This window comes from Culex quinquefasciatus, chromosome 2 (genome assembly GCF_015732765.1).
Source record: "Culex quinquefasciatus strain JHB chromosome 2, VPISU_Cqui_1.0_pri_paternal, whole genome shotgun sequence".
NCBI lineage: Eukaryota > Metazoa > Arthropoda > Insecta > Diptera > Culicidae > Culex > Culex quinquefasciatus.
Genome location: NC_051862.1, coordinates 200,829,448 through 200,853,452, shown reverse-complemented (window position 1 = coordinate 200,853,452; position 24,005 = coordinate 200,829,448). Strand labels below are relative to the sequence as shown.

The following is a 24,005-nucleotide window of genomic DNA, read 5'->3' as shown; positions in this document are numbered from 1 at the left end:
AAGAGAGACGAAAAAAAATCAGATTCAAAATCAAACTCGCTCCTTCGCGAGATAAACATCCATTCATTCAAGTCTTCCTGATCCCCGTGGGGAGGAGGAGAGGCTTCGAAAAATAAAATCAAAGAATGAAATTATCGAGTGCCATTCGTCTTTCCGAACCTCCGAAAACAGCGCTCGAGCGAGAGCCACGAGCAGAACCAAAATAATCAGTAATCAGTGAAGCGGATAATTCAATACCGGAGTTCGCTTCCTCCCTCTTCTGCCGAAAATGGGGGACTTTTTTTCTTTCAACTGTATTTTATTCACAAACTTTTTCACTAATCTACATACAAAAGGAAGTTAGGACCGACCGAGTTTAAGAGTTCAGTTTGAACCATCTAACCAGGAGGTTCTGCTAGGTAGTGGACTTTTTCACGACTGAGGGGGCCAAAAATTAAAAAATGCTTACCGAATTAGACTTTCTATAGAGATTTTTAGGGCTAAACTATAAAAAGCATGTTGTATATTTCTCAATTTATATTTTAACCCTTTAATTTATTCATTTTAAAATCTATAACAACAATAAACAAAATATATTTTTTTGGCATTTGCTGATCTTCTACAGTAGTTGTTCGGTAACTGGGCGCTGTTTAACTGGGCCGTAGCCCAGTTAAAAAGCTGGCAAACCAAAATGACCGAGGGGTTAATGCATGCAAAAATCATATTCAATAAATAAAAAAACTTTTTTCAAACTTTTGTTTGATTTCAAGTTACAATTAAAGAAAAATGAAAGGTAAGCATTGTAAATAACTTTTCGTAAAAGTGAACATAAACAGAAACGACCACTTATTCGTTTTCGTTTTACGGAGCAAGGTGGGGGACGCGGCCTCAAGTCAGTCCAAGTCCGGTTTCTTGTGGAAAAAAGGGTAGTGGCCGAACTAGTATTGCATACCAAATGAACACCACCGGAAGATATAGGGGATCGGGAGGGGGGAGGTGAAAGAAAATTAGTGTTGATGTGAGTAGTAAGAACTTGGATGATTTGAGCAGTTACGGTAATCTAAGTTTAACACTGAATAAAGAAAATCTGAAAATGTGATTCAAAGTAAGAAGGCCCGGAATAAATTAAATTATTAGTTAATTAAATAAGAAAATGTAACTAAGGGACCATCCATAAACCACGTGGACACTTTAGGGGGATTGGCGATTGTCCACGATCCATACAAAAAGTTTTTTTTGCATGGACAATTGTTCACGAAGGGAGGGGGGGGGGGGGTAAAAGATTCCCAAAAAAGTGTCCACGTGGTTTATGGATGGTCCCTAATCGGAGATCTATACAAAAGAAACCTATGATGTATTCCAAATTTAAAGGAAATAAAAAATACTAGAGAAAAAAAGATGAAAACTAACTGCCGACCTGTCACGTCCGTCAATAGTCTTGTCGTACATTACAACTAGAAACAGATCTGCCAATGAAATGTTACACTTCGTTCAAATCAACTAATCATTTAAGTCCAATTATTCATCTACGGAAAACTATCTAACTTTAATCAACAACCTAAACTAAACTGTCTGAAAGTAAATTTAATCTCAAATCCCCGAATGTTTTATTATAACGCCAAATAAGGTAAAGGATCTAGTTTTTAAACCAGTCTTGCGCTTCCAAAACCAATAAACATAAATGAACAGTTCATAAGTTGAACACTAGTAATTAAGACGACTATTTCATGCCATTCATTTCATTAGGCATAGAGCTTTGCAAACAAGAGTGCATCTCTATTATACCTTATGTAAACTGTCATTTGAGTGAAGGAGACACACTCCTGTTCACAAAACCCATGCCCTTTTGAAATGTTAGGCTCCATTTGATCGTCAAGGCTCCAGTAGACCCTCGATTCGCAACAATGGTCGATACAACCATAATCCGAAAACCGTTAGTTCAACAGATTAACGAATTTTGTCCGATATCATCGCACTATTGATTGACCGAGACTCTATGGAAATTTTGACATATCAAAATGCTACGTAATAATATTTTTTTTTTAAATAAATTTCAAAATCTATTCTATCCTACAATGCCTAGAAGAGGCCTCTGTTTCTGTTGTGAGTAAGCGCTGGTTTCAGAGTTCATTTTTCAATTTAAAAGGGGTGGAGACGACTAATTTGCTTCATGAACTCCTACTCGGCCTTGGGACCACCTCTTAAGACACTGATGGCTCCTAGCTAGGAATTAAACCTAGACACAGCGTCGAGGCCCGCTTCGCATGGCAAAAATGTTGGCTGGGGGGAAGTGATATTATCACGAAATTTTATTTTAAAGCCAACATTGCTAACGGCGTCGAGGTCCTTACTCATGCCCAAGGATAAACAGAAACGACCACTTATTAGGCTTAAAATGGGTATATTTCCCCTAATTCACACACAATTGGCTGGTACATATCAGGCTTTTTTTTAAAAAAAGGTCCAATAAACCAGGTTTCCAGTTTTTGCTTTTTGGGTGTTTTTGAAACCGCCTTGAATCAGGGGTATTAAAAAACATCAAAAAGGCAAAAAATGAAAATTTGAATAGTTAAAAATTTCTGTGGAAATTTTAGCGCCATTAGCTGAAATAAATTAAAAATTCATTCCCTTGTGTTTAGAATCGAGTTTCGGTTTATTCACAAATCTGTTGAATTTAAAAAAAAATCGTTATACAGTACCGCAAAAAAGTTTTTTTGCGGTAAAATTTTTGATTCGTTAAATCTTACACTTTTTGAAAACTAATGATTGCAAAACAATAGAAGTAGTATAAAATTCATTTTCAAAAACTTTTTTCTGTCAAATGTTGAAATGTTTTTTATTTTTTGCAACCCCCCCTCCCCCATAAAAAAATAAGTATTCGAGATAATAAAATTAATTTTCGGCGAATAAAAAATAACTTATAAGATCTTATATTAGTGTTTTTTTTTATTTTTGATATTGTTAATATTTGCAAATTCATATTTTAATTACATATTATCAAATTAATGAAATGTTTATGTTTCAAAAATGCAATTAAAAATTTATCTAGGTTATTTTTTGCACGTACTATTTTTCTAACCTGTTTGCAAAGGACATACAACGCTTATGAGCAATTCTCTACGAAATCGGTCTTTTTTCTTAAATTTAAATTTTTGTATTTTTAATCCGACTGAATCTTTTTTGGCGCCTTCGGTATGCCCAAAGAATCTATTTTGCATCATTAGTTTGTCCATATAATTTTCCATGCAAATTTGGCAGCTGGCCATACAAAAATGATGTATGAACATTCAAAAATCTGTATCTTTTGAAGGAATTTTTTGATCGATTTGGTGTCTTCGGCAAAGTTGTAGGTATGGACTACACTGGAAAAAAATGATACACGGTAAAAAAAATTTTGGTGATTTTTTATTTAAATTTTTGTCACTAAAACTTGATTTGCAAAAAAATACTATTTTTATTTTTTTTTTATTTTTTGATATGTTTTAGAGGACATAAAATGCCAACTTTTCAGAAATTTCCAGGTTGTGCAAAAAATCTTTGAGCGAGTTATGAATTTTTGAATCAATACTGATTTTTTCAAAAAATCGAAAAATTGATCGCAAAATTTTTTCAACTTCATTTTTTGATGTAAAACCAAATTTGCAATCAAAAAGTACTTTAGTGAAATTTTCATAAAGTGCACCGTTTTCAAGTTAAATCCATTGTTAGGTGACTTTTTTTGAAAATAGTCGCAGTTTTTAATTTTTTTAAATAAGTGCACTTGTTTGCCCATCTCTGAAAAAAATATTTTTGAAAAGCTGAGAAAATTCTCTATATTTTGCATTTTTGAACTTTGTTGATACGACACTTAGTTGCTGAGATATTGCCATGCAAAGGTTTAAAAACAGGAAAATTGATGTTTTCTAAGTCCCACCCAAACAACACACCATTTTAAATGTGGATATCTCAGCAACTAATGGTCCGATTTTCAGTGTTAAAATATGAAACATTCGTGAAATTTACCGATCTTTTCGGAAAAAATATTTTCTAAATTTTTAAACCAAGACTAACATTTTAAGAGGGCGTAATATTGAATGTTTGGCCCTTTTGAAATGTTACTATTGGTTTAAAAAAAATATATATTTTTTTCGAAAAGATCGAAAAATTTCACGAATGTTTCATATTTTAACATTGAAAATCGAACCATTTTTTGCTGAGATATCGACATTAGAAAATGGTGTGTTGTTTGGGTGGGACTTAGAAAACATCAATTTTCCTGTTTTTAAACCTTTGCGTGGCAATATCTTAGCAACTAAGGTTCGTATCAACAAAATTCAAAAGTGCAAAATATAGAGAATTTTCTCAGCTTTCCAAAAGTTCGCCGAAAAAAATAACTTTTTGCGTTGCTGTACATTGGAATTCCACAAAAATTGAAAATATTTTTGATCGATCCCAGACATGCTAAATACAGTCTTCCCGAAACGCGCGCACGCCGTACACGCCGTACAAGTTTTCAGTGCAGATGAACCTCAAACACACCAGGCTGCCATGTTCGAGTTCTCCCCGCACGGCGCACTCAAGTTTACACGCGGTGTAAACGCGGGGTGCACACCTCGGGTACAACGCCGTGCGAGCGAAGAGCGTGTAAAGAGATGAAAAAATGACTGCGTCTCACTCTCTCTGTGGCAAACACTGTAGTGTGACTGCAGCGGAGAATGAAATACCACTTTACAGCAGAGGGAGCGTGAGGGAACTATTTTTGTCTCTTTTCTGCGTCGTCGGCTTGCACGGGGGTTTGTACCCGAGGTGCAAGGTTCGGTTTAAACTTGAGTTCCGTGTACGGGTACAGCCTGTACACGGCAGAGTTTAGGTTTGCTTGTACGCGTGCACACGAGGTGCTGGTGTTTGATCGAGTACAGAAAACAGAGAACGCGGTTGAACGCGGTGCACGGGGATCACTGGCTGAATATGATTTTAAACACAGGAAAATGCATTTCTAATTGATTTCAGTTGGTTAGATTTCTATTTCCTTTAAATTTTTGAAGTTTATTTAAAAGAAAATTTTTTGCCCACTGATTTTTCGAACCGATTTTGAGGGGGACTTAAACATTGAAAAATATTTGCAACGGCCTGAATAAATAAATATTTGGAGAAATAAAAAAAAGTATAAACAAAAAATAATAATTAAACCTTCATGCAAAAAAAAGAATGGATAAATTAAAATTCGGCAATTATATACAAAATCTTGTAAAAAAAGGTCTGGTCTGCTAAGCCTGTTGGTCGTGAGCCCAAAACCTTGTTGAACAGCATCAAACTCTACACACAACGAATGAACATTCTACTTCTGATACCTCTCTCCGAAGATGATGATGATGATGACTAGTTGCAATTGCACCTCCCATCCCCCACTTATGTTAGAGCGGCGGAGAACAGTCATGGGAGCTGGCGGCTTCCGACGAGGCCGGGCTCGTCATCGACTTTCTTTCCTTTGAACTTGGCGCCCGCCCGCCGTTTAACCGACTTTGATCTCACCGGGTTTTTTGTGTGTGTGTGTTTGCAAAAAGGTCGGTAGTTCTGGACCATCGCTCGGATTTGCATCGTTTAAAAATGCATTCTGTACTCCGGAGAGAGAGGAGGATGACTAGTAGGACGTGTAGTGTGTTTTTAAACATTGGTCGGCTTGATGTTCTCTGCTGCCACTAGAAATCACTATAGCGAGTATGCTGGGAGTGATGTTGCACCGGTGGGCAATGTAGGTTACTGCAGTCGCTCCAGGTTCGTTCTAATTTTGAATTCATTCAACGCTGCACACTGTGTTCTATCGTCGTTTCGTCCAAGTTTAAATCACTGAACATCTTTAAAATATGCTTCGTACGTTTTTTAGCCAACTTTATTAAATCTGATTTAGAAACATTATTACATTTTTTTGTGATTTAAGGTAATGTTTGTATTTTTATCTTAAAGGTGATTACAACCTATTTCCAAGAGAACACCTCATTCCAACGGATCCTTCCCAGAGTTCCAGAACACAGCCTCGTTTTAACGCGTTCCTGTTAAGCGATAAAAAAAATAACTCCTCCAACTCTGGTGCGCCCAAACCCATCAAGCAGCCAGCGAGGGCAGGGTGGTAATTCATCACACGAGCGTGAAAAATAAAAAAGAGGGAAACCTGGAACGTCGAAATCCGGCCACCACCAAGGAAATGCCGCTGATTTAGGAGGGCGAAGGTGCGCGCTCGCGCTCGGAATAAAAAAATCAAATCTCCGGCTTTTATGAGATTTTCGTTCTGTTTCGGGTTTTTTTCCTCCTCGTTTGGATTCTGAGAGTTGTTTCACTTTTATTTTTCTGTTTCGAGGTGTAACACATTTTGAGCTGTGCGGGATGATAATGATGATAATATGCCAAGGGAGAGGTAGGAGGGACGAGGTTGAGAGGGAAATCAGGAAAGAACAGAGGTTTAGGAAATGAGAACAGATTATGACGAGTTATTAATGGGGCGAAAACGAGTACGTGGAAGCGAGGGCCAACCGACGAAATGATAAAAATATTATGACGAATTGTGGTGATCAAAAGCGATTTTTTTTCGAGTTGCTCTTGCTCAGATCTGGATTGGAGCAGACGGATTTGAGGAATGTACGGGGCGTGATTGAGCGGAAAGTTACCGGTTTATGTGTGTGGGATATGCTGGAAGGAGCTTTGGGACAAGATCGTGATTTGAGCGTTTCGAGCTGTGAGATTGGGATTCAAAATGTAGATTTCAAACAGTTAAGTTGACGTATTTCAGCAAAACAGTTATGGTTTTGGAATTTATTTCCAAAGATTTTTAATTGTGTATTTTTGATACGGAAAAAACTTTGTCCATAACAAAATAAGCCATTTTGCATTACCAATTTTTCCATACAGGTCTTCATACAGTTTGGCAGCCTTTTTCATACAAAATGTGTATGTTGTTGTTGCTGTAAAAAAGTCATTTAATTAGATGATTTGGTGCCTTCGGCAGAGTTGACTACATTGAGACTTTTCAGAAAAATGGGCGCACGATAATAACATTTCCCGATATTTTTATTTGACTTTTTATCACTGAGCAGTTCTCTCAGATTTCGGTCATTTGATTTTTTTAATCCGACTGAAACTTTTTTGGTGCCTTCGCATCATTAGTTTGTCCATATAATTTTCCATACAAATGTGGCAGCTGGCCATACAAAAATGATGCATGAAAATTCAAAAATCTGTATCTATCGAAGGATTTTTTTGATCGATTTGGTGTCTTCGGTAAATGATCGATTTGGTGTCTTCGGTCTTCGGTCATTTTTTTTATGTAAAATCAAATTTGCAATCAAAAAGTACTTCAGTGAAATTTTGATAAAGTGCACCGTTTTCAAGTTAAATCCATTTTTAGATGACTTTTTTGAAAATAGTCGCGGTTTTTAATTTTTTTGAATGAGTGTACATATTTGTCCACTTTTGAAAAAAATATTTTTGAAAAGCTGAGAAAATTCTCTTTATTTTGCTCTTTTGAACATTGTTGATACGACCCTCAGTTGTCGAGATATTGCCATGCAAACGTTTAAAAACAGGAAAATTGATGTTTTCTAAGTCTCACCCAAACAACCCACCATTTTCTAATGTCAATATCTCAGCAACTAATGGTCCGATTTTCAATGTTAAAATATGAAACATTCGTGAAATTTTCCGATCTCTTCGAAAAAAATATTTTCAATTTTTTTAAACAAAGATTAACATTTTAAAAGAGCATAAATGTTTGGCCCTTTTGAAATATTAGTCTTGGTTTAAAAAAATTTAAAATATTTTTTTCGAGAAGATCGGAAAATTTCACGAATGTTTCATATTTTAACATTGAAAATCGGACCATTAGTTGCTGAGATATTGACATTAGAAAATGGTGGGTTGTTTGGGTGAGACTTAGAAAACATCAATTTTCCTGTTTTTAAACGTTTGCATGGCAATATCTCGACAACTGAGGGTCGTATCAACAATGTTCAAAAGAGCAAAATAAAGAGAATTTTCTCAGCTTTTCAAAAATATTTTTTTCAAAAGTGGACAAATATGTACACTCATTCAAAAAAATTAAAAACCGCGACTATTTTCAAAAAAGTCATCTAAAAATGGATTTAACTTGAAAACGGTGCACTTTATCAAAATTTCTCGATTTTTTGAAAAAATCAGTATTGATTCAAAAATACATAACTCACTCAAAGATTTTTTGCACAACCTGGAAATTTCTGAAAAGTTGGCATTTGATGTCCTCTAAAACATATCAAAAAATTAAAAAAAAATTAAAATAGTGTTTTTTTGCAAATCAAGTTTTAGTGACAAAAAGTTGAAAAAAAATCACCAATTTTTTTTAACCGTGTATAATTTTTTTTTCAGTGTAGTCCATATCCATACCTACAACTTTGCCGAAGACACCAAATCGATCAAAAAATACCTTCAAAAGATACAGATTTTTTAATTGTCATGTCAGCTTGCCAAATTTGTATGGAAAATTATATGAACAAACTAATGATGCAAAATGGCTTCTTTGGACATACCGAAGGCACCAAAAAAGCTTCAGTCGGATTAAAAAATACAAAAATTAAAATTCAAAAAAAAAAGATCGATTTCGTAGAGAACTGCTCCACTGTAAGTTTATAAAAAAAAACATTTTTATGATTTTTTTTTTCAATTTAAAAGCTATTTTTTAAAGTTAAATTTTGATTCGAAATTTGGTGCTGAAACTCTGGAAATAAAATTAGTTATTAAACAAGTGTTGCAAATAAGAATAATAGATTTTTATTTTGAGATAGGCTGAACCTAAAAAAAAAATTTATTCGATTTTTTTTTCAATTTTGATTGATTGCAATAAAAAAAATAAACAAAATCATTTATTAAAAATAGTTTCGAAATTTACACACATTTTGCTCACTGATTTTTGAAGACAGTTTTTAATTATTGAAAAATATTTACAATGAATTTGCTTACATTTTGGAAGTTTTTTCCAAGCTAAATTTTATTATGATAAGCTATTCTGAAAAATCAAGTTCAAACAATAATTATCTATGCAAAAAAGGCTAAATCCATATGATACGATGAATTAGCAATATTTATTGCAATAACATAACAATACCAATCTCATAATTATTTTCAAAAATTATACTCATTTTTTCTCTAAATTGAAACAATTTTTTTGATGAACAAACTCAAGCGTTTTCGAAAATGTTGTTTCGAAAATGAAATACCGATCGAAGAAGGGTTTTGTTAACAAATGGCTTTTTTTTAAAACAATCCGAGATAATATTATATTATAAATGTTTGTTTGATTATAAAATTGTTATATTTTAATTTAGACATTTCTTAAAAAGCCTAAAGGGTCAGTTATTTGCTGGTCTGGCCTGCGGTATGGTGGTTGGGCAGCCCTGCCTTAGATGGACAAAGTAATGTTATCTAATCTTTAATTGTCTTCAAAATGACTTATTTTGAACTTGTCTCTGGGCAAAGTCGAGGGAGAGGCAAATAATTAATATTTTTTTTTAAATAACATGCCATCAAAAAGTGTTGAAAAATACTTCAGGATTAGAAGAGTCATCTTACAGTCATTTGTTAAAAAAATACGTTTCTGTCAAAAAATTAAATTTTTGATTTTTTTTACTGAATGTATTTTTAAATTGTTTTCAGTTGATTGCACGTCTACCTTTTTTTGGTACGTGATTCCGTGAATTCACGGCAAAAACTCAAATAATTAAAATTAGTTTTGAGTTGTCACCCTTTGAGTTAGCTGCCAGTGCACATTGTTTTGATCCTTATTCATTACGACAAACGGGTATTTTATTTTAAAATGAATGACTCTTTTGGAGACGTCATTTTCCTGAACTTCATAGATCCCACAGTGTCAACAAACTGAGTCATAGTTCTGTAATCGTAGCCCGATTAGCGCCGCCGTCGATTCCCGGAAGTATCGCCCTCACCTCTGGAGACTTTTCTCACACTCTTGAACGTGTTATGCAAATAGGTTCAGAGAAACCTCCTACTCCTCAAGCTTCTCAAATCGTTGACTTCATATGTATCTCAAACGCAAAGAGTTTCAATTAGAAGCAGCGGCGCGATTAGGGAGGAGAGCAGCTTTATCGCCATAACCATTCATCTCGCCCACCTGGCAATCGTCAACGGTCTGACAGGTTAGAGATATTAAAAGTGCTTTGGAGGTTGGGGGAGGAGGGTGCGTGATCGACCGCGCTGCTCAACTCACTCGCTCCGGCAAAGAACAGTTAAACGATCTTTGCCTCAAACCGTGTCTAAATCACAGCAATTAAGCATTTAATTAATGCAAATATTATTGGCAGTAAATATGCTTTCATTAATATTGCGAAACTGATCGCTGAGCGAGCTGAGCTTCGACTCTGAGATGGAGTCCAGTCATCCCGGACTGGAGGAAGGTTGGGAACATTACACGATTATTATTGGGCAAAACATTCAATAAGTGAGTCTAGTCGACGCGCGGGTTGTTATTTGCTTTATTATCGATCGTAACTGCCAAACGTTTGCTTCTCTCCTCCTTTCTCGCCTCACAACTAACGTTACGTTAAAACTGGGTGAAAAGAATTGATTCGTGCCATACCGCGCGCGTGTGGTGCGATTTGCGAGCATTTTTCAATTTATTTGCAGAATTTTTTATAGCTATTGCATTTGGCAAAAAAAACAGGCTCAAAACACGCAGCCAGTGATAATAAAATATAAAATAGTGGCACCTCGAACGCGTGCTGTGCCGCATAGTGGGCTTGTTAAGCGAAATTCTTGGCTGATTTATAAAGTGTTGGTTTTATGGTATCCATCGAGAGGCGGAAATGCATCGCAAATTGATGAAGAAATTAAAATCGCTTTGGTCAGCCAGTCGGTACAAATTGGCATTCGTGTGCGCAGCAGCACATGCGTGTTTTAATTAAAGCCTAAGCCTAATCGATTATGAAGCTTCACGAATAATTTGTTATTAAATGATTGTCGAAATGATTTAAAGAAAATTAAAAAAAAACCATGAATAATCGTTGAAGATCAATTCGTCAACCAGTTGATAAACCACTAAAATCAACAACTCTCCAGCGCACAAAGAGCTGTAAAAGACTGCCATAACTTGCCTCCTGCTGCACCGGAAACGACTCATACTTCAGGCAGAACCCCTGTGTTCCACCCACGCCAAGTTTTGCGCCCCAACACTTCACGACTTCAACGGCCGAAGCGCAAGAGAGCTGCAAGAGAGATCCTATCGCGCGAAGGACTTTGATTGCGCCTAATCGGTTGTCTCCCACACACCAAGTCCTCACACGGCCTGACTTGCACTATCCAGTAATCAGACATATCTCACTTGCATATTCCACATTTGCATTGACTTCGACGTCGTCGTCGTCCCCACTTCTGTCCTGCTCCCCGTTTCGCGGTGAAAACCCCCGTTATCGTTCTCGACGTCTCGTCGCCACACATACAGAGCATTTCCAATCGTGTCTGGTTGTATACCGGGTGCATTACCCGGAATTGCATTCGACTGCAATTGCAACTACTGCGTCTGACGACGACGATGGAGGCCCCTCTAGATATAGATGCCGAATGATTCCGGTGCAGCAGGATTGCGAAGCTACGTAGGGTAAGGTGACCCATTTTTGACATTCTTAGAAAAAAATTTGAACGAATTACGACACATTGGGGTTTAGTGACGTTTCGGCCCACTTGAAGTCTTCCTCAGGGTCACTAACCGCCATCTTTTTTTTTTTAATTCGCCAATCGGACCAAAATCGCAGCACCTACTGCCCATTCCATTCCGATATGATGCGGTGTGTCACGCAGCAGCAGTCGGCTCTTTGGTGTGATCGGAAAGAATGGTTGCTATTTTGACTTGTCCAACCGTCGTTGTGGTGGTTGCATTCAGAGTGGATGCCACACTCCATGGATGTCAGCATATGGCGTAGCCATGAATGCAAATAGTGGCGTGCCACCACAACGGCCCGTTTTATGAGCCCGAGTTGTGTTCCTTTCTTGAGAAAGACACGAGAGTGTTGGGGACTCGGGAAATGACACGCAGTGCAGCAAATGGGCTTGGGTTGGTGTAGTGTGTATGTTGGATTTGATGTCTTTTCCTCTCCAGCGGCGTTTGATATCTAAATCTTGATGGTCGCGATTGGTCGTGATTGGAAATAGCGCAAAACTAGAATTGCCGTTAATTAGACGGCTGTTTATGGGGCGATATATTTTGTTTTGTAAACGAGGTAGGAAATTATCGTGATTATGATTGTAGTTCAACTGAAAATAACAAAAAATTGCCAGTTTTCATCAGAATGAATTTTCATTAAATGGTTAGCGAATTAAACAATGGGACCATTTATTTCAAATTCAAATTCGAAATTTGAGAGATTTTAACATACTCTTTGTATGATATTTTTAAAGTTACTCTTGAAATATTTTTTTTCTAGATAAATGTTTTAATAAACTTTACTGGTTCAAAAACTTTATTTTATTTCAACTTTAGCTTTTCTTAAATTTACCAATATTTTTTAGGATTATGTTGTGTTATTTTTTGAATATCTTTTTTTAAATAAGTATGTATAAATAAACCAAATCTTATCAAGTGGTTTTTTGTTCATAAGCCGTTTTTTCAGTTAATTCTCTTGATTTTTGCACATTATATCGCATTCTTTAAATTTGTACCGTAAAACTGGGTGACTTTGATAGGTTCGCGATTTTTCCGCAAAATGAAGAGTACAATTAAAATACGTACGGAATGGTTTAGAATCATACCGATCGAGGTAGAGAAGTGTTCAAAGTATCTCAAGAAGAACTTTTCATAAATATTTGAAAAGTTCAAAAAGTAAGTAAACTATAGTTAAGAAAATGTTGATGAAAGTCATTATTTTAAACTTCTCAAAGTGTCTTGATTTTCTCAAAGAACATGATTTTGAATCGTTAAACGGAATGCATTTTCATATTCATTGGACAATTTTCCACTAGCAGAAGGTTAAATAAGTTTATAAATATTGAATATATTTGTTTTTGAAACACAATTTAAAAAAATCTCCATATTTAAAGGCAATTTCAGTTGGACAAATTTGATTTAAAATGTGAAAACTTGTGATTCGTGCTTCGAAATCAATATAAAATGCAATATAAATTGATAATTTTATAAACAAAACGATTTAAAAAAATCAGGCAAAATTACGACTTTTGACAATTTTACTTAAAATTTAAATGTTTTTTGTTAAAAAGCTTATAAACTTAAATAACTAAATATTAACATCTTTAAAACTATATCAGCTACTTTAGTGATGGTACATTTAACGTACAAATAAAGTTTGAACATCTTAAAAATGATTTTAAAAGAAAAACTATGAGCATGAGCATGAGCATGAGCATGAGCATGAGCATGAGCATGAGAGATCACCCATGGTTGCCCCTCCGTTGCTGAACAGAACCGTAATATCCTTTCAGCACTACTGATTATAGGCTTCGACGATCTAGTGGTGTTTCCCTTATCAACAGCATGTATGAATGCGCTGAAAAGATAAAACACCATGATTGCTAAAGCTAGATCAGTTGCGAATAGGTAACAGTCATTGGCCACCAACGGCGCCCGCCATGTCAGTTTGTAGACCTCGATTTTAAGGGACGGGAATGTTAGTTAGCGCAGGTTGCTACTAGGGCAGCTGATTTACTCTGTGCTTACACCCCACGAGCGCCAGGAACCTGAAAACTTGTTAGTAGGATAGGGTGTTTGGTCAGGATTCATCATAGAAGATGATGATGCGACCCAAAATCATAGTGTTTGTTGAACGGTATTTTGTATTATTCTCAAGGCAAGCAATCGGAGGCTGCGGATGAGACATTTCCCGTTTATCTGTTGTTAAATTTTAAATGAAATGGTCTAGTCTTAGACAGCCGGCTGTGGAAAGATAGAACCAAAATCATTTGTAATTAAAACTGAAGGGTTAAACAGTGTAATTTTTAACTTGAGATGATTTCACGAGTTTTGAATGATTGATGTTTAGTGAGGTACTGATTAACTTTGCGAACGACGAGTTACGATGTATCGAGATGAAATGGTATGATAGGGTTTTGTTGTTGTTGCACATCGACAACGGACGCGAAAAATTTACCGACCCGACGAAAAGGCATCGCAAATCGAACTGACTGTCATCGGGACAGTCAAAGCCAGCCGCACCTTCACACGCACACACGCACGCGAAAAAAAACGAAAAACACACTGCGACGGACGCGAAAAATTTTGCGACCCAACGAAAAGGCATCGCAAATCGAACTGGCTAACTGTCATCGGGACAGTCAAAGCCAGCCGCACCTTCACACGCACACACGCACGCGAAAAAACCAAAAACACACTGCGACGGACGCGAAAAATTTTGCGACCCAACGAAAAGGCATCGCAAATCGAACTGGCTAACTGTCATCGGGACAGTCAAAGCCAGCCGCACCTTCACACGCACACACGCACGCGAAAAAACAAAAACACACTGCGACGGACGCGAAAAATTTTGCGACCCAACGAAAAGGCATCGCAAATCGAACTGGCTAACTGTCATCGGGACAGTCAAAGCCAGCCGCACCTTCACACGCACACACGCACGCGAAAAAACCAAAAACACACTGCGACGGACGCGAAAAATTTTGCGACCCAACGAAAAGGCATCGCAAATCGAACTGGCTAACTGTCATCGGGACAGTCAAAGCCAGCCGCACCTTCACACGCACACACGCACGCGAAAAAACCAAAAACACACTGCGACGGACGCGAAAAATTTTGCGACCCAACGAAAAGGCATCGCAAATCGAACTGGCTAACTGTCATCGGGACAGTCAAAGCCAGCCGCACCTTCACACGCACACACGCACGCGAAAAAAAAAACCAAAAACACACTGCGACGGACGCGAAAAATTTTGCGACCCAACGAAAAGGCATCGCAAATCGAACTGGCTAACTGTCATCGGGACAGTCAAAGCCAGCCGCACCTTCACACGCACACACGCACGCGAAAAAAAACGGAAAACACACTGCGACGGACGCGAAAAATTTTGCGACCCAACGAAAAGGCATCGCAAATCGAACTGGCTAACTGTCATCGGGACAGTCAAAGCCAGCCGCACCTTCACACGCACACACGCACGCGAAAAAAAAAACCAAAAACACACTGCGACGGACGCGAAAAATTTTGCGACCCAACGAAAAGGCATCGCAAATCGAACTGGCTAACTGTCATCGGGACAGTCAAAGCCAGCCGCACCTTCACACGCACACACGCACGCGAAAAAAAACGAAAAACACACTGCGACGGACGCGAAAAATTTTGCGACCCAACGAAAAGGCATCGCAAATCGAACTGGCTAACTGTCATCGGGACAGTCAAAGCCAGCCGCACCTTCACACGCACACACGCACGCGAAAAAACCAAAACACACTGCGACGGACGCGAAAAATTTTGCGACCCAACGAAAAGGCATCGCAAATCGAACTGGCTAACTGTCATCGGGACAGTCAAAGCCAGCCGCACCTTCACACGCACACACGCACGCGAAAAAACCAAAACACACTGCGACGGACGCGAAAAATTTTGCGACCCAACGAAAAGGCATCGCAAATCGAACTGGCTAACTGTCATCGGGACAGTCAAAGCCAGCCGCACCTTCACACGCACACACGCACGCGAAAAAAAAAACCAAAAACACACTGCGACGGACGCGAAAAATTTTGCGACCCAACGAAAAGGCATCGCAAATCGAACTGGCTAACTGTCATCGGGACAGTCAAAGCCAGCCGCACCTTCACACGCACACACGCACGCGAAAAAAAAAACCAAAAACACACTGCGACGGACGCGAAAAATTTTGCGACCCAACGAAAAGGCATCGCAAATCGAACTGGCTAACTGTCATCGGGACAGTCAAAGCCAGCCGCACCTTCACACGCACACACGCACGCGAAAAAAAAAACCAAAAACACACTGCGACGGACGCGAAAAATTTTGCGACCCAACGAAAAGGCATCGCAAATCGAACTGGCTAACTGTCATCGGGACAGTCAAAGCCAGCCGCACCTTCACACGCACACACGCACGCGAAAAAAAAACGCAAAACACACTGCGACGGACGCGAAAAATTTTGCGACCCAACGAAAAGGCATCGCAAATCGAACTGGCTAACTGTCATCGGGACAGTCAAAGCCAGCCGCACCTTCACACGCACACACGCACGCGAAAAAAAAAACCAAAAACACACTGCGACGGACGCGAAAAATTTTGCGACCCAACGAAAAGGCATCGCAAATCGAACTGACTGTCATCGGGACAGTCAAAGCCAGCCGCACCTTCACACGCACACACGCACGCGAAAAAAAAACCAAAAACACACTGCGACGGACGCGAAAAATTTACCGACCCGACGAAAAGGCATCGCAAATCGAACTGACTGTCATCGGGACAGTCAAAGCCAGCCGCACCTTCACACGCACACACGCACGCGAAAAAAAAACGAAAAACACACTGCGACGGACGCGAAAAATTTTGCGACCCAACGAAAAGGCATCGCAAATCGAACTGGCTAACTGTCATCGGGACAGTCAAAGCCAGCCGCACCTTCACACGCACACACGCACGCGAAAAAAAAACCAAAAACACACTGCGACGGACGCGAAAAATTTTGCGACCCAACGAAAAGGCATCGCAAATCGAACTGGCTAACTGTCATCGGGACAGTCAAAGCCAGCCGCACCTTCACACGCACACACGCACGCGAAAAAAAAACCAAAAACACACTGCGACGGACGCGAAAAATTTACCGACCCGACGAAAAGGCATCGCAAATCGAACTGACTGTCATCGGGACAGTCAAAGCCAGCCGCACCTTCACACGCACACACGCACGCGAAAAAAAAACGAAAAACACACTGCGACGGACGCGAAAAATTTTGCGACCCAACGAAAAGGCATCGCAAATCGAACTGGCTAACTGTCATCGGGACAGTCAAAGCCAGCCGCACCTTCACACGCACACACGCACGCGAAAAAACCAAAACACACTGCGACGGACGCGAAAAATTTTGCGACCCAACGAAAAGGCATCGCAAATCGAACTGGCTAACTGTCATCGGGACAGTCAAAGCCAGCCGCACCTTCACACGCACACACGCACGCGAAAAAACCAAAAACACACTGCGACGGACGCGAAAATTTTGCGACCCAACGAAAAGGCATCGCAAATCGAACTGGCTAACTGTCATCGGGACAGTCAAAGCCAGCCGCACCTTCACACGCACACACGCACGCGAAAAAAAAACCAAAAACACACTGCGACGAACGCGAAAAATTTTGCGACCCAACGAAAAGGCATCGCAAATCGAACTGGCTAACTGTCATCGGGACAGTCAAAGCCAGCCGCACCTTCACACGCACACACGCACGCGAAAAAAAAAACCAAAAACACACTGCGACGGACGCGAAAAATTTTGCGACCCAACGAAAAGGCATCGCAAATCGAACTGGCTAACTGTCATCGGGACAGTCAAAGCCAGCCGCACCTTCACACGCACACACGCACGCGAAAAAAAACCAAAAACACACTGCGACGGACGCGAAAAATTTTGCGACCCAACGAAAAGGCATCGCAAATCGAACTGGCTAACTGTCATCGGGACAGTCAAAGCCAGCCGCACCTTCACACGCACACACGCACGCGAAAAAACGCAAAACACGCTGCGACGGACGCGAAAAATTTTGCGACCCAACGAAAAGGCATCGCAAATCGAACTGGCTAACTGTCATCGGGACAGTCAAAGCCAGCCGCACCTTCACACGCACACACGCACGCGAAAAAAAACCAAAAACACACTGCGACGGACGCGAAAAATTTTGCGACCCAACGAAAAGGCATCGCAAATCGAACTCTGATTTTAAAAGAAAAACTATGACTATCAAAGTCACCCCGGAATTTCAACTAACAATTTTTAACGTAACTATTTTTCTAAACACTATTAAAAAGACTTTTTTTTCCAAAATAGTGCATGGATTTTGTGTGGCCTACCCCAGTACATGTTTTAAAAATAATAATCTTGAGAAAAACCTTACCTGTTGGAAAATATTCCAAAAACAAATTGAAATCCTATCTAAGTCACCCCGGTCCACGGTATTTTTTGTTTTCTTTGGAGGCTCTATCTATAAATTCCCAATTTGAAAAGAAGCAATTTTGCATAATTAGTTCTTCCATACAAGTCTCCATGCAATTTTGTGGGTTTTTCATACAAAATGGAAACGTAATTATATAAAAATCTGTATCTTGAGATTGGATTTTCTGATCGATTTTGTGTCTTCGGTAAAGTTGTGGGTTAGGACTGGGACTGTTAGTTATAAATAAGTACACTCACAGAAAAAAAAGATTTTTTATTAAAGTTTTTATAACGATTTTTTAGTTTGATTCCCAAAATTCTTGTTTTTTTATTTTCGATGTTTTTAATATGTTTTATGGGACTCGAAAAAAAAACTTTGAGCCATAGTGCATTATGCTGTAAAATCTAGTTCCAAAGACCAATTTTGAACAATGTAATTTTGGAAATATATCCAAATATAAAAAGTACTTAACCGATTTTTTTATAGTTTGCTCCGTTTTGGAGCTATAGTCACTTGTAGTTTAAAAAATGGAAATTTTAGCATATTTTTTTACATACTTTATTAAGGAAAGAAACCCCAAAAATATCTCTGAAACCCAAACAAATAGTTTCTGAAAAAATAGAAAATGAAAATGAGATATTTCCAATGCTTAAAATATGAAACTTTTGTTGAATAACTTCAAAATATTTAAATTTTGATTAAGATTTTATTTATACATTAAACTTTCAAAAATGATGATTGTTTTATTATTTTTTTTGTTTTATTAAAATTCTGAAATCAGTTTTATTGAAAAGATCAAACAATTTCACAAAAGTTTAATTTCGTAACATTGAAAATCGAATAAAAACTGTCCGATTTACAAAGTCTCAGAGAAAAAATGTAGAAAACTTTCTCACCTTTTCAAAGTTTTTGTTCAGAGTTTGCTTTCCTTCATAAAGTATTTTCAAAAAGAATAAATTAAGAAAATTGAAAAATGATAACCCAAAAGTAACTATAACTCCAAAACGGTGCACTTTTTCAAAAGTTCTTTGCGAAAAAAAAACTTTTCGAATGCAAATTTCATTGAGCTATTTATTTTTTTTATATGTTTCAATATTTTTCAAAAATCCTTTTTTTTATCTTTTATTATTATTATTTATTATTTATATTTCTTCTCTTAAAAAATAGTGGGCAAATGTTTTACAAAATCGATTAATTATAAAGTGATTCAGATGTGCAATTTTAAATCTTTTAAGATAATTTTTACATTCTAATAGTATACAAACAGGAATCTAATTTCTAAAATAACTATTTTTGGTCAGTTTTGGCCATGTTTGTTACTAATATTCCCTACTTAAATGACAAAATAAGTATGCAGTAATTTCTGTAATGTTCCAAATGAAGTTATGACACACTTTGTTGAGGCTTAAAATTAAAAACTAATGGTTGAAGTTTATTTAAAAAATGTGAAGAGCTCAGCAAATAGGCTAAACATCACGATTTGATTTTGTAGAAAAAATACCAAAAAAACCAAAATATAAAAAAATACTTAAGCTGAATGACAAAAACAATAAAACAAGAGAAGCAAAGTTTTTCGTAGAACAAAAGTAGCTTAAATGACGAGGAAAATAAATTAAATCGAAAAAATGGACAGTAGAGGGTTAAGCAACTGTGTAAAATTTTAAGAAGAACAATTTGTGTAACCCTTAACCCTCTACAACAGGCCTGCCCAACGTCCGGCCCGCGACGGCTTTTCAAAATAGTTCTTTGACCGGCCCTTAAGACTGTTCATGAAGTATTAAATAAATAAAATTATTGTCTGAATTGAAAAAAATGAGCTTGAGATCAAATTTCAACACATACTAAGAACATTCTTCATGTTTGAATTTAATTTAATTTTTATATTAATGTTTTTCAATTGAAAAATTGTGCAGGAAAACAAAACTATCCATTCCGTAAAATTGTGAAATTTATTAAAAAACTTGGATTGAGAATTTACAAAAAGAGACAAAATGTTGTTTCTTTCAGTTTTAACTGTGTTTACTTCAAATTGATTTTTTTTTATATTTTCTTTTTTTTAAATAAATAAGTAAGCAAAAATGATGTATTTTTCCAGAACAACTTTTTATTGATAAAGTAATCAAATTATTTATACTGAAAATAGATCGCTGCAAATATTTTAAAATATAAAAAAATAATCAAAAACTACAAAAAATTGCTACGATCATTGAAGTTTGCATGTTTTTTTTTTATAAAAAAATATATATATCAAGGTATTTAATTGCAATTGTCAAAAAAAAGTTATGCAAATACTACAAAAAACAAAAATAAACTAAACAAGATAAATGTAAATTAAAATACTGAATATAAAAGAAGTAAGAGAAGTAAAGTTTTTCGTAGAACAAAAGTTGCTCCAAGTGACCTCTTGAACACGGGAAAAATTAGAATATTCGAAAAAAAATTTGGGCAGTAGAGGGTTAAGGAGAAACGGGAAGGCAGCGCCATATTGAAATCACTACTCGAGTTTTTGGAAGAGCTTTAAGGAAAGTGCCGTAACATAGACAATTTCTGTTGGTTGTAGTCACTAAATAGGTCAAGAAATCATTCGAGTTCAAAAATTGATTTAAGTTGAACAAAAGTTGTCCAAGAGCTGGCGTCCCGTTTCACCTTAATTTACGTATCAAAATGTCAATATTTAAACCCAAAAGCACATTCAATAGCGCCAAATCCCTAAAGCAAACACACGTGAGCCACCAAACAATCGATTTCAACGTTTAGAGTTTACCATAATCCAAACAGAACCGTGGGAAAATACCTTATCGGCGCACTTGTGCCTCTACGCTCGTCCCCATCCTTATCTTAATGATTCGCAAATGTTTACTTTGGACAAATAAACCCAAGTCGCGACATTCCTCAACGCCTTGCATACGGAGCTGAAAAGGAGTTCCGCGAAAAGGCAGCGCGCGGCGACGTTATTAAAATTTGTTTGATTTATGATAAGCGCGACATATTTGGTTGTTTATGGTAATATGTTTGCTCGGACTCCATAAATCACGCTGCTTTTTATCTTAAATGGCTGTACAAACACGCTGTTTCGAGCCCGCGGTTTAAGTCCCTTTTACAAACTACTATATGTCACCGCCACACATTGTTGTACGTACACTCTATGTTCGGAGTTTAGTGCGCCTCTACAAGAAGTGTGATTCATTTGAATAGCTGAGGCGCAACGGCGGAGGAGCCCTTTGAATGGGACAATTTTTATAATCGCAACCATTACATCTGTCCTGACGGGCCATAAAAGGACCGACTAAACGTTGCATAAAACACAACGCCGACGGCCTCTTTGCGCTCGCGCTTATCCGCCATCGGGCATCTCCCGGTAATGATGTTGTTGATGCGATGTTGGTCAACAGTGTTGCCCGTTGTTGTTGTTGTTGCTATGGACCACTCACTTTCCAATTGATGGCGCTTCAGGTCCTAATGGCGTTAGCGTGGCAAAGTGGCTCAAGGGGATGCAAACAAGGCCTATTTATCATGGCCTGCTGGCGTATTTGTGTGGGTTGGAGTGGCGACCCGGGAAACGGGGAAAAAGTTGGTTCTAATGGGAAAAACTTGACAGGTGACCTTGAAGAAAACTTCAAGTGGACCGAAACGTCGAAAAAATCAATTTCTTCCAAATTAGCCCAGTTTTTTCAACCCCTGGGGTCGTTCCAGGTCACGTCCCCAAACTTCAACCTCGCGTAATTGTTTATTTCTGAGGTCCTTTTGAGCGGCGGAACGTCGTCGTCGAGGCCGTTTCCGCGACAAAAAGGCTCCTCTGTGGCCCATCATATCAAAGGGTCGTAAAATAGGAGAAAATTAAATCCCATTTGTCAGGGTCGGCAAACTTGGCGGAAACGCGGGTAAAAAGGGTAGAGCAGCAGCCTTTTGTTGTTTCCGGGGCCCGTATCCCGCTCACCGTAACATTCCTGCTGCCCACGTGGTGCACACGTACATAACTTTGTATGTGTGTGCAAAGTTGGTTGAGGCTGACGATGGTGTTATTTTGCGGTTAGGGAGCTATTACACGTGGATTGTTGTGCCGCGTGGGGGGTTAGGGTGAAAAGAGGAGTTGGGGATACCCCGAGGTCGGCTGATGTTGGCTTTATGGTGACAGTTATTGGGACAAGCGGTGCGACCTTGGCGCAGGAGTGATTGGTGGCCGTTGTGGAACAAATTAATCTGAACGTATTATCGCGAGAATGCTGATTTGATTTAAATTTTTAGTCAAATCTAGAGACAACGTTTTTTTTTGTAATTCCTAATTCTTTTTCAATGTTTTAGACCAATTCAAATCTTCAATAAACGTTAAAAAATTTAAATAACTAATTTTAATCTAGAATTAGTCCCAGAAGGGTATCATTAGTAGCCCACCATAGAAAATTGACTAGAATTTCTAACTTATTTTTATCTAAGTGATATTTGTTCATTAAAACAAATCAAGGAGTAAAAACAACGAGCTTGTTTGCTCTCAAAGGTACTGCATATTAGAATACAAAGCTATTTTTGAAATACTTGAGAATTTAGTGTTTGTAACTTATGACTTATTCATTAAAATATGATGATGTAAATACAATTAAGAAATTACAAATCAAAATCTGATTAGGAATCCAACTTAACTAAATACTTAATTTTAATATTTTACCCTTGCCACATGAATCCCAAGGAATGTCTAGCTTTCTCCTAGCCAACAGTCATTCCTCTAAACAAAACCACTTTGAGTGTTTGCTCGTTTTAAACACCACACCACCAAACCCAACCAACGGTCGTCCTATTAAGCGACACCACCAAAACAAAGGACCACCTCCACCACTACCACACGTTATCAAACTAGCAGTTCATACATAAATTTAAACACTTTTCACATCCTTTTCCTTCCTGCATGTGCTTTCCTCTATACTCGACCAAACAGAATCCTTCCGCCAACAAAAAACACTTTTCGTTTGTTTTGCTAGTTTATTTCACGGCGGTCAGTTGGACGTGGTTGAGTTGGCGAGGAGGGAAAAAGCTTGTTTCGTGCTTTTTTGTGTGTGTCCCCCCCTCGCCAAGGAGCTTTTTCTCGCTTACATTTTCATCGCATGCTGTTGGCTATTTCCTCCCTCCTGCAAACGTTTGCACGTTTCACTATGGGAAAATTGCTTTCCGGGATTAATGGTTGAGGGAGTGCTTTCTGAGATTAAAGTAAGTGAAACAATATGAAAAATGATAAATTTTTCTAAAATTAAATTTTGATGTAACTGAAAACCGTCATGTAAAATTATTATGAATTTGATATGTCTACATGATTTTTGAAATATTTATTTTCATAGTCTATGCAATGTGAATTTCGTTTAAAGTTTGAAGAAATCTTTTTACAGTCACGACAATATTACCCAAATAAAAGAAAAAACACAGAAAATCATTATTCGATTTTCTAAAGTTTAAAAAAAACTTCCGAAAGTCAAACTTCCAAACATCAAAAAAATGAATAATCGAGGCTTCGGATAAACGAGTCTTGGTAGCAAAATTACAGTTTTTTAAATAACATTTTTTTAACTTGGTATGTATTATTCCAGGGTGGCCACTCAAATTCCATTTTTTAATTCCCGACTATTTCCCGACTTTTCCAAAACCTCGAATAACAGGCGTTTCTTATCTAAAGAATGATTTCAAACCAAAAAAAAATGCTTACAAATAAAGTCAATATCAACCATCCAACAAAATATCTGAATAAGTTAAAAAAATAAGCTATTGACAATTTTAGTATAAATAGAAACTTCAATACATTCCTAAAAAGTACTCTGAAAATTTGAGCACTCATAAAAATTTAAAATAATGTTTTACCAAGTTTCGTAAATTTTGATATTTATTTTATATTGATTTATCGATGTCAGTATTTGAATA

The 24,005-nt window shown here is 37.6% G+C and overlaps 1 protein-coding gene across 7 annotated transcripts in view; it reads right to left on the bottom strand.

Annotated features, from left to right (window-relative positions):
* Positions 1-24,005, bottom strand: part of LOC6036119 (putative mediator of RNA polymerase II transcription subunit 26) — a 327,945-nt gene that overhangs the window by 9,507 nt on the left and 294,433 nt on the right. The window lies entirely within an intron of this gene.